The sequence below is a fragment of the Pseudophryne corroboree genome, chromosome 9 (assembly GCF_028390025.1).
Source record: "Pseudophryne corroboree isolate aPseCor3 chromosome 9, aPseCor3.hap2, whole genome shotgun sequence".
In the NCBI taxonomy this organism is placed as follows: domain Eukaryota; kingdom Metazoa; phylum Chordata; class Amphibia; order Anura; family Myobatrachidae; genus Pseudophryne; species Pseudophryne corroboree.
Window position 1 is genome coordinate 212,775,014 of NC_086452.1, and position 9,303 is coordinate 212,784,316.

At 39.5% G+C, this 9,303-nt stretch overlaps 1 long non-coding RNA gene across 2 annotated transcripts; it reads left to right on the plus strand.

The window, feature by feature from the left end:
* The first annotated feature begins 400 nt into the window (after nt 1-400).
* LOC134956901 (uncharacterized) lies at nt 401-5,727 on the plus strand. 2 transcript variants are annotated; one of them, XR_010186275.1, is made up of 4 exons: nt 401-638; nt 1,704-1,862; nt 4,014-4,173; nt 5,457-5,727. It is a non-coding gene; the product is annotated as an uncharacterized LOC134956901 (long non-coding RNA). The 2 variants fall into 2 exon arrangements; XR_010186276.1 differs by lacking the exon at nt 5,457-5,727 and adding an exon at nt 4,276-4,491.
* Nucleotides 5,728-9,303: the final 3,576 nt, after the last annotated feature.

The window sequence follows — 9,303 nt, forward strand, 5'->3', positions numbered from 1 at the left end:
CATGCTATTAAAAATAGATTATTCTCACCCTTTCCACCCCTACTCTTATTTTAATTGATGACATTATTTTATTGACTTTTTAATGAATATCATGAAACCACCATACTAAAGAAATAAGACTGCCAATTGTAACATTCCTCTAAGGTATTCCAGAGATCTTCAAATAAAGTCAACCTGCAAGGAAGTAATAATACAGTAAATGAAGAGATAAAAGGTATAGTGTAATGCCCACTATGCAAGATATCACATCTGACACTGGGCATCGCGAAACAATGCATTTGTATGTCATTACCCAGGCAATTCACAATTCCCAGAAGCCTCTGCAGTTGCTCAGGAGCTCAGAAGGATGCCACATAAGCAATGGCAGGTGGTAAGACAAGTGGCAGTTGGAAGAGAGTGGCAGTTGGTCAGAGAAGAGCTGAGGTAACTAGCCTAGAAAGCGTACCTACATTGTGAGCACCTCCTGAGACTGCACCAAGGCAGAGAATCAGAGCCGCCTGTAGCCAGTGAGGAGAAGGATGGATAGACACACAGCTGAGCACCCTAGCTAAACCTGACAACCAGGCAGGGAGAAACACAGCTGAGGCCCAGTCTCTGGAGGGAGACATAATCTGAAAACTCATCCCTGCTGATTGCTGGTAATGACTGACGGGAACAAAAGCATCACCCACAGACAGTGGCGTTGAGAAGGGGGGGATCGGGTACTCCTTACCCGGGCCTGGCTCTGCTACGATATCAGGATGATAGGTTGACAGTCAAAAGATCAACACCAAATGTTCAACAAGGTCAAAAGGCCGATATGGCAATGGTTGACACATGAAAAGGTTGACATGAGTTTTTTTCAATTTTCCATACTTTACCATCCATGTGGACTACGTTTGGGAATAGTAACCTGCCAGAAGTTTTCTCACCATGTGAGGGGACATGTTGCACTAATTGGGGTTCCATGTGCTAGAAGGGAAAATTTGACACCAAATTTTAAAAAAAAAATCATGTCGACTTTTTCATGTGTTGACTATTTCCATGTCATCATTTTGACCCTGTCAACCTTTTGACCATGTCAGCCTTGTGTATGTAGACCATTTGATGTCAACCTAGACATTGTTGACCTTTTGGCTGTCAATCTATTGAGCCATAACCATGTGCCACAGTACCCCATACGTGTTAGAGCCAGGCTTGGTAAATTCAACAGTTTAATGTGTTTGGGTGGCACAGTGCTGCACCACTGGTGTGTTGTAGTGTGATGTATGTGTGTGAAAAATTGACAGATCACCATATCTTGTTTTCAAAGGGTATATTGTTGTTATTCTTTAAAGTATCAATACATGACTACACCCTTTGGAACAACTTATGGTGTTCTGTCAATTTTTCACACACACACATGCCAGCCATATACTACATAATCCTAAAAACATTAAATATTTAGTTTAAAAAAAATGCTCACTGGCAGAGCATTAGCTATTTTGTGATATCTTGCACTTACTGTATTTTTGTAAAAATATTGCCAGGTTTTATGGGCAGCATATACTGTACACAGGATCTGTATATAAAGTTGTTGACATCTACATGAGTTACAAAATTATGTATCTACTGTATGCATGAGAGTAGCTGAGCAAATTGTCCCATTCTTACCTAAATGTTATCTTGACACATACATTTTCTTCAAATTACGTTTTGTTTATAAATTTAAATTTACTTTGCAGTAAGAACTAGAGATGATTCTGTGGAATCCAAGCCACTCCGAACACCATGGATCCGAGTTCACTCAAGCCAAAGCTTGGTGTTCCCATCAGACTCAGATCCCACTTCGAGGCCGAACGTCATCCTGCCCGTGCCGGATTCTCACGAGAGTTGGATTTTATGTAAGGTGCCACATCAGGGACTTGGCGCAATTTCACAGTAACGCACACTGCTGTATGCTGCCCTGACTCTGCTGTATTGGCTGTGTGCTGTGTCCAGACTCACAAGTGACTCTGCTTTAAGTGACTGTGTGGCATCACCAATCTGCTATATTGTGCTGTGTCCAGGCTCACAAGTGGCTGTGCTCTTTACGTGACTGTTTATAGGGGGCACACTGCTGTATTGTGCTGTGTCCAGACTCACAAGTGGCTGGGCTCTTTAAATGACTTTATATAGGGGACATGTTGCTGTATTGTGCTTTGTCCAAACTTAAAAGTGGCTGTGCTCTTTAAGTGACCGTGTATAGGGGGCACGATGCTGTATTGTGCTGTGTCCACACTCACAAGTGACTGTGCTCTTTAAGTTACTGTTTATAAGGGACATGCTGCTGAAAGTTGCACTATACTCTGCTCCAATATCTGTACTGAGACTCTGGACTCACAAATGGCTGTGCTGTATAAAGTGACTGTGTACAGGAGGCATGCTACATGCTGCAGTATGCTGCGCTGTACTCTGTCAAAAATTGATCTACACAGTTTAAACCGACCGGCAAGTTAAAAAAACAAAAATAAAATATATATATACTGTATGCATCGTTTGTACTGTTTGGTATGCTTTACCCTAGTGCCCTTTGTTCATGTGCATCTATAAGCCCTGCGATAGATGCAGTTTGAACCGAGCTGCAAGTTAAAAACACACACACATATATATATATATATATATACACATTTATATATATATATATAGTATATATATATATATATATATATATATACATATATATATATACTGTAGCTATTGTTTGTACTGGTTGGTACCCTTTGTTCATGTGCATCTATAAGCTCTGTGATCCCCACAGTTTAAACTGAGCTGCAAGTTAAAAAGAAACAAAAAAAATATTTATAGCCTGGTCCTGAAGACGGAGTCCCCATGAAAAGTTGATATGCTGACATTTTTGAATACACATTGAAACTTGTCTAAAAGACTCTGACTGATGCCTCATTTTTGCTGCACACACACACACACATATATAAATATGTTTGTACTGTTTGGTGCGCTTTACCCTAGTGTGCTTTGGTCATGTGCATCTATAAGGCCTGTGATCCATGCACTTTGAACCAAGCTGCAAGGTCAAAAAAAAATAATATATATATATATATATACTGTGTATATTATTTGTACTGTTTGGTGCGCTTTACCCTAGTGCCTTTTGTTCATGTGCATCTATAAGCCCTGTGACCGATGCAGTTTGAACCGAGCTGCAAGTAAAAAAAAACAGAATTTTATATATATATATATATATATATATATATATACTTTAGCTATTGTTTGTACTGGTGGGTACCCTTTGTTCATGTGCATGTATATGCCCTGTGATCCCCACAGTTTGAACTGAGCTGCAAGTAAAAAAAATAAAAATACAATTATTTATATCCTTGTCCTGAAGACGGAGTCCCCCTGAAACATTGACATACTGACATTTTTGAATACACGTTAAAACTTGTGTAAAGGACTCTGAGTGACACCTCATTTTTGCTGCATATATATATATATATATATATATATATACATACACTGTATATACATATATATGTTTGTACTGTTTGGTGTGCTTTACCCTAGTGTGCTTTGGTCATGTGCATCTATAAGGCTTGTGATCCATGCGCTTTGAATCAGGCTGCGAGTTAAAAACAAAACAAAAAATAAAATATATATACACTGTATATATTATTTGTACTGTTTGGTGCATATTACCCTAGTGCAGTTTGTTCACATGCATCTGTAACTGTGATCCACGCACTTTGAACCAAGCTGCAAGTAAAAAAAAAAAAAATATTGTTTGTACTGTTCTGAGCACTGTACCCCAGTATACTGTGTCAATGTTCCATAAATGTACTATAAACTACCGTGTGTTTGTGCCACTTCTCTGTCGCCTAGTAAACATCCCACTTGCTGCAGCGTTTGGCTAATATTGGTTAAAACAATATTGTGAGCTGTGAGGTGGTCAGAATGGACTGGAAATGACTGGAAATGAATGTTATTGATTTTAATAATTCTCTAGGAACAAAAAAAGGGCCAAATTATTTTAGCTATTTTTTTGTCTTTTTTGATAGGAATCCAAATCCCAATCCACAGTGGTTTGGCATATCCAAATCTAAAGCCAGAGGACGAATCAGAGTCAAATCCAAATCCAGCAAAAATGGTCCGGCACACATCTCTAGGAAGAACATTTAAAGAGAGACAGTGGAGGGGCATTTAGTGGTGTGATTACTGGTTTGTACACATTTTTTATTTTTGGGGGGCTTTACTTGCGAATAAGTGCATTTCCAGAACTGTTAGGACCCTAGAAAAGCATGCATTTGCTTTGTTTTGTAGGGATGGTTTTCACATCTCCATTGTTATGGAGAGAGGACCTAATGTGGAGCCAGCAGAGGAGAGTCACCAAAACTACGGTGGTCCTTTCGCTTGTCAACCCCACAAATATTGTAGTTGATGTGGGGGAGCTGGTGGCTAAATACATTAGCTATGTCATTGGTTCCTAATGAATTATTATGTGTTACAGTTCTTCAAAATAAAGTCATTTTAATTTCACCTAGAGCATACAGTATTGTTTTACATTCGAAAAACATACACCCTGCCTCCTCAACATTAATAATGGGGTTTAGCTGGCATGAGTATCATTCTGATAGGTAACATCACCAAGGGTTACTTGTTACTCCTCACTACATTTAACGTACATCCTTCATAAAGCAGACCATTTCCACCCCTATAATCTGGATGAATATTGTACATGGAGAAACACACTATGCTGCTATTGGCATTTGTGTTGAGCACTTTCTGTAGCATTGGACATTTATTTTTGCCACAGCTATATGCTCAATAAGCCTTATTCCCCTCCCGCCTCTCCGTTCCCCTTGTTCTGTACCTGCTCATTGCTTTTCTTTATCTTATTCCATTTTATAAATTAATAAATGCTAATTACGGATAAAAAAATAACCTCAAATCCCAATTTTGTAGGACTTTCTTGATTTGGCTATTTCCAACTGTCGTGATAAGGACTATATTGACCTGTTTGGGATGGCAGCTGGGTGGTTTCTCCCATTAATTGATGAGTAGTAATTGGATGCTGCACACACCCGCCAATGAGGTGCATGGCTGAGAATAGATCGTTGGATGAAATAAGGGGCAGCCAAGCAAGATCCAGCACTAGTCACTCCAAAAGAGGAGTTCATACACCACCTGCATGGCATGGTCAAGCAGGCTGACCTAATCTTCTATAGACTGTTGGTAGATATGTATATAATCAATTGTTACAAATATAGTGCATCATTTCTGGTTATACTTATATATGTAGAACTTTTTCTTGTATGTATTTCTTCCTTCTTATATTCTCTAAGCAAACTTTCATTGCACCAGCACTGAATGAGTATAACACCGTGTGTAAATAGAGGACTGCTCCCCTCAGGAAAAGTTTACATTTCAGAAAATGGTTTTAGTAAATAAATGCTATATTCATTTTAGCCCATAATTGCATTACATGTTTCTTCTCTTCCCAGACTGTCTTCAGGGCACACGTTCTGAAGATAATTAGTTTCTGCAAAACATTACAATATTGTCTGGCTGTGAACCGGGGGTGTGATCTCCAAGCTGTATTATACCAAGCCAAGTTCATTGGCAAGTGACATTGAGGAGATTCTGAATTTCTGACTTGGAGACATTAAGAAACAAATGAGAGGATGGGGAAATGAAAAGGGAAGATTAATGGAATGCTTTGTCACATGAAGTATGAATATTGTTATTTATGGTTAACTAAACAACGTGCTAATATCACAGTTTGTGTTTATTAGTAAAATTATATAGGATATTAAGTCTGGTGGAGCTCTTTCCTCATATTGAGGATTTGTAAGCTGGTCTGACAATCGCAGTGGTATGTTATCGGAAGCTTGGCCTACTGTGTCTGTTATTGACAAAACTATAATCTTCTCATACTGAAAAATCTTTAGAGAAAATTGTTATTTTTATAAAGCAAGCAGCAGTAAATCATGGAACACAAGGCAGTGAACATAGATATTATCACAAATAAAGAAAACTAGAATAATTCTGATATCAATTTACGAAAACTAGTTTCTAAGTAGAATAAGCTGCATATGAGATGCCAAGGAAACACATAAACTACATTTCTACTATCTATACTGTTATGATGACTTTATGCATAACAAATATGAGAAGCACAAATACATATATTTATTACGGATGTGTGCCGGACCATTTTTGCTGGTTTTGGGTCTAATTTGTCATCCGGTTTTGGTTTAGGATTCGATTTTGGATTTCAGCCGTAACTGGTTTTAGTTTTGGATTTTTTCCCAAAAATTTACAATAAATCTAAATACATATAATTTGGGCCTTTTTGTTCCAAGAGTATTATTAATCTCAATAATATTAATTTCCACTCATTTCCAGTCAATTCTGACAAGCTCACAATATTGTTTTCATCCGCTTTTCGCCAAAGCCTGCAGTGAGCTGGCTGGTTACTGAGCAACAAAGCAACGGCACAAACATATGGCAGTTTATAGCACATCAAAGAAACATTGCCACACAACAGTGGCATAAATGAAAAGTGGTACAATATTGTGTTGTCCTTGTGCTCTCCCACCCACCCTTATAAGGACATGCACAGTTTAACAAACCAAGTACTTCAGCGACAGGGACTCTCACTTTTGTGGCTGAAGTGCTTGGTTTGTTTGGACCCCCACAAAACAAGCTGCCAATGGGCTTAAGGCTGCTATGCTAACAGCTCTGCAGTGGCAAGATGTAATTTTCACTATCATCCCCACCAGGGGCGCTTTAAGAGAAGAGGAGGCCCGTGTGCTGCATCCTCCATTCCAGCCCCCTCCTCTCTGCTGGCAGCGCTGGAGAGTCTAAGCCCAGCGCTGGAGAGTCTGAGCCCTAGAGGGCTCAGACTCTACTGAGCATGCGCAGATCACCGGGAAAAAGGCGCAGCAGCCATTTTCCCAGTGATTTCTCTACTGCACATGTGAAAATGACTGCTCTACCATTTTCACAGTGATTCCACAGCCCTGCTGACATTGGTGTGGGACTCTTGAGGGGTAAGTATTAAGAAAATGGGTGTAGCCTGTGTGGTGGGGGCTCCTTCTGGACTCAGGGGCCCATGTGCACTACACACACTGCATCCATTATAGATACGCAAGTGATCCTCACCCTCATCAGTGTGTACATCATCCTCAAATATTATTAATTAATTCCCACTGGAATCCAACATTACAGATGTCTCTGTACTTTGATGTAATTATAGGTAAAGGACTTACTAATAGAATTTTCAGTTCATTTTGATTAAAATAATCTTTTCCACATTTTTGATGAAGTAGTCTTTTCCACATTTTGACGAAGTAGCCTCCTACGCCGAACTGGCTGTGCTAAAAACTCTTTCTGAGTACACACTGGAGGGTGGGCAGCTTAAGTAATGTAAAGCCAGTATGTACAAGGGCCTCCAAATTGCCATTTTTTCTTTCCAGTAGTCAAAGGGACTACATAACATGCCTATTTGGGGATGCAGACACAATGCCAGCTGTCGGGTTCCCAGCGGTGACTGTATAAGATGGAGTTACGGTAGAGGTGTCACTAATTTTAGGCATTTCTTTTAGACCTGACTAGATGTCAAAATGTTGTGTTGACTCCTCTGCATCAGACGCTAAGTTTATTCCTGGCAGCTGCCGGAAAAACTGAAGGAGATGCTGTTGTGTTCTGTACAACTTAAGCTGCCAACTTGCTCACCAGGAGCTCTTTGCATCTCTTAAGATCTGGGTCAGTTGGAAAGAAAGACAATACATATGACTTAAACCTAGGATCAAGTACAATCACCAATATATAGTGATCTGCTTTCAATATACAGTATTGGCAGCTCTTGTATCCTGGCAAAGTGAATAAAGAACTTGATTTACAAGTCTGACATACTTTGCAGATTCGCTTTGTTTTATCTCCTCAGTTTCTACAGCTGATTTTCCAAAATCCTACATAAATTAGGGGAATCACCTGATTCAAGCTAGCAGTGTCAGAACTCACTTTACAGGTGGCTACTTAAAGGGTTTGAGCACCTAGCACAAGACAGAAAGTATTCTGCACTGCGCATGGCTAAGGTAACCTCTCCTTCCTCTCCCAATGTCATGATTTGTTGTATAGCTATGAATTTTTGCTGTTCCTCCAACTGCTGAAGCATATAAGGGCGGAATTCCACCTCTTGCTTCAGTCAGTGTCAGAGCAAATTGAACTCTTCTTGTAAGTGCTGCAATCTCCTGCATGATGAATATGTCCCAAATTTTTTGGGCCACAGATAGAATATCCTCCATGCTCTTGTCATTTAAAAAAATAAAAACTCTGTACCACCAAGTTGATTGTGTGATCAAAATATGGGATGTGTTGGAATTCACCCGTCTCTAATGATTGCACAATATTTGTGGGGTAATCAAAAATGACAAATCCTGAGGAGAGTCCAAGTAGGATGATTTATTTTTCTGTGTCTCTTAGTTTTTCTAAGAGGTTGTCAGTGGTATGCCTATTAGTGAAGCCAGTGATACACAGAATATCCTGCCTCTGAAAGAGCTGGCATTGTTTGATAAAAAAAATTGCTGCTTCTGAAAGCGATTCACCCACCCAGTGGGCTATTACAGTTATGTAAACTTTAGTTTGCCTGCTACCGCTTGTCTACATATCTGTGGTTAAGTGGATAGTGGGTACAATGGCATTTTGTAGGCCAATTATTAAGTATTTTTAACGTTCTGGTACAGCCGAGAAATGACTTTTTGGGTAAAATGGAACCAAAATGGAATTTGGTACCGTGGACACAGGACCTTAATTAACTGTGTAAAACCCACTGCATTAATGGTTTATATTAGACACAGATCTAATACTATCATAGCTGTGATGGCATCAGTGATATGCTGTGCGACAGGGTGAAAGCTGTCATACTTGCTTCCCCTTGCAAAGTATTGTTTCAGTCAATTGTTTTTTATTAAATGCTGGTCTTCTTGGTCCCCTTCTGGGATGAAGATACATCCCCAACAGCAGCAGGCCTAAAGGATTCTTCTGAGGAATCCTGGATATCAGAGGAGTAACCTAGCCTTAACAAACAGGATGCATGACTACCTCCAAACATTACTGAAGATATTGAGGATGAACGTATTGGCGGTGGAGATTGTAGGTGCTGGGATCTAGCTAAGAGAAGGGAGCTAGCAGATGCTGGACTGCTTGTTTGTATTTTTTAGCACAAGTTTCTGATGTCAAAAACTTTTCATGAGCTCGATGCAAATTACTTAACAGAGAGGAGGCTAGATGGTTAATTTCCCTACCTATACTTGCTGTGGTTTTACAAATGCTACAGATAGCTTG